General features: G+C 38.2%; 1 pseudogene; it reads left to right on the top strand.

Annotated features, from left to right (window-relative positions):
- The first annotated feature begins 2,230 nt into the window (after window positions 1–2,230).
- Window positions 2,231–2,329, top strand: LOC132315231 (small nucleolar RNA R71; annotated as a pseudogene).
- Window positions 2,330–2,729: the final 400 nt, after the last annotated feature.

The following is a 2,729-nucleotide window of genomic DNA, read 5'->3' as shown; positions in this document are numbered from 1 at the left end:
TAGTCTTTAATGTCTCTAGTAAGACATTAGGCTCTTTTAGCCCGGATCAAAGATCTTATAATGCATCCCCTCCTTGTTGGGGTGATAGATGCTTTGAACTCTACCCAACAAATAGTTCTTTAAAGAACTTGTTGGATTAAGCTCAAAAGAAATCTTTGGTCTCTTGTCTATGCAATTACAACCTTTGGGCTTCCATGCCCTTTCGAAGTAAGAATTTGAAACAAGATTTTGAGAATACAAGGTTGAAGATGATCCTTTGGAATTTTTGGTTTTACACAAAAGCTCATTTCCTTGACATTGAAGATCATAACATTCATCTACAACATTAACTTCTCCTTCATATTTGTCAAATGAATTGGGTATGGGATTAAAGATATTTAACTTCACCTTCATGTGGCCAAATGAGATATTCATTATCCCTATCCTACAATTGATGTTGGCATTAGCGGTTGCCAAGAAAGGACGGCCAAGGATAACGGGAATTTGGCTCTTAGGATTGGGAACCGGTTCCGTGTCTATGACAACGAAATCAATGGGAAAGAAAAATTTATCAATCTTTATCAAAACATCCTCAATTATACCCCTAGGCTTCTTAAGGGTTCGGTCGGCAAGTCGCAAAACTACCAATGTCGGTTTCAATTCACCTAGGCCCAATTTGACATAAACCGAATATGAAAGAAGGTGAACACTTGCTCCTAAGTCAAGAAGCACCCGATTAATGATATGATCACCAATAATGCATGATGTAATGGGTGAACCGGGGTCCTTCAACTTTAGAAGAGTGTTATGTTGCAAAATTGAGCTTACTTGCTCGGTCAAAACCATTTTTCTTGGTGCTTGGCTCTTGTTCTTCCGCTTTTGGGTGCACAAGTCTTTCAAGAATTTGGTATAAACCGGAATTTGCTTGATTGCATCCAATAGTGGAAGATTAACTTTCACTTGCCTAAACATTTCCATGATTTCATTGGTTTTTGCCTTTTGCTTGTCTTTTGAAATAAATCCTTTTAAGGCATCCGGAAATGGAACCTTTGGTTCAAACACTTTTTCAAAATTTTCTTTTGAACTCTCTTCAACACAAGAAGTTTTCAAATCATTTTTCAACAAAACCTTTTCAACATCATTTTTCAAAACTTCTTTTTCAAAGACATCTTTCAAAACTTTCTCATTTACAAGATCATGTATATGCAATGAAGGAGGAATGGGATGTGAAACGGGATGGGTGACAACTTGAGGTTGCACCGGTTCACTCTCTTCATTGGACATTCTAACTTGATTATCCACAATCCTACCACTCCGCAAGGTAGTCACCGCATTAACATGTTCAATGGTGTGGCCTTCCGATGAGGAATGGGTTTTCACAACACATTGTTGCTTAGGTGGGGCATTAATAGGCATCTTTCCCTTCTCTCTTTCATTGAGAGTGTTTGTTATTTGCCCTACTTGGGTTTCTAGCTTCGCAATAGATTGAGAGTGAGAATGAAGCAATTGAGTGTTAGCCTCTAAAGTGCCCAAAGCATTCAAAACTTTCTCTTCAAAAGCGGGACTTCTAGTATTACCTTGGGAATAAGAATGGTTGGGAAAATGAGAATTAGAAAATTAATTTCCTTGTGATTGATAAGGTCTATAACCTTGGGATCCTTGGTTTTGAAGTGGAGGTGGAATGTACTTCCCTTGAAAACCGCCTTGGGAAAGATTTGAGCCCTCTCCTTGGTTTTTCCAAGAGAAATTCGGATGATTCCTCCAACTTGGATTATAATGAGAACCATAAGGATTGTTCCCTTGGTTCACACAAACCGTATTGACTTGTTCATTTGGTTCATTTTGGACTTGTCCGTGAGGACAATGAGAAGTAGAATGAAGAACACTAGAACAAGTCGTACATGTTTCATTTGATGCACGATGAGAATGGTTAGGGAAGGAAGATACTTGGTTCGCTGAGTTTTGGTTAATCAAAAATTGATCAAACCTTTGAGATAAAGACTTCATTTCGGCGGTTATTTCATTTGAATGGTCGACTTGATGTAAGCCAACACTCTTCCTACCTTGTGAATTTCTACCATTCTTAGATGATAGTGTTCTATGCAAAGAATTTTCACTCATGCTCTCATAGAGACGCCACACATCATCGTCATGCCTATCAATGTATGAGCCACCTATGGAAGCATCAACCATACCCTTATAGTTGTCCGGTAAGCTCTCAAAGAAATATTGAACTAATTGCTATTTGGGCATGTCATGATGTGGACACTTCCTAAACAATTCATTGAAGCGTTCCCATGCCTCATGAAACGTTTCTCCATCCCCATGTGAAAATTCTCGAATTGAGGTTCTCATGGCATTGGTCTTAGAAACCGGATAGTACTTCTTTAAGAACTCTTATTGCATTTCTGCCCAAGAAGTGATTGAAAAAGACCTAAGATTGTTAAACCGATACTTTGCCTTGTCTTTTAAGGTGAATGGAAAAAGTTTGAGTCCTAAAAACCTCTTCTGGCATATCCGTATAATTTATGGTAGAACATACTTCAAGAAACTCATCCAAATGCTTGTAAGGTTCTTCACTTGGAATTCCATGATAGTTAGGAAGCATTTAAATGTTTTGTGGCTTAATTTCATAATGATGTGCTCTAAATGGAGGCAATTGGATGCATGTAGGTGCATTATACTTATTTGGCACATAATGGTCTCTTAAAGCAAGAGGTGGATTAGCTACTTGAGGTACAACATGGACA

This window comes from Cornus florida, unplaced genomic scaffold (genome assembly GCF_030987335.1).
Source record: "Cornus florida cultivar Cherokee Brave unplaced genomic scaffold, ASM3098733v1 CherokeeBrave_3.0.0_Hap2_Chr06, whole genome shotgun sequence".
Lineage (NCBI taxonomy): Eukaryota > Viridiplantae > Streptophyta > Magnoliopsida > Cornales > Cornaceae > Cornus > Cornus florida.
This window is presented reverse-complemented; position numbering and strand designations above follow the sequence as displayed.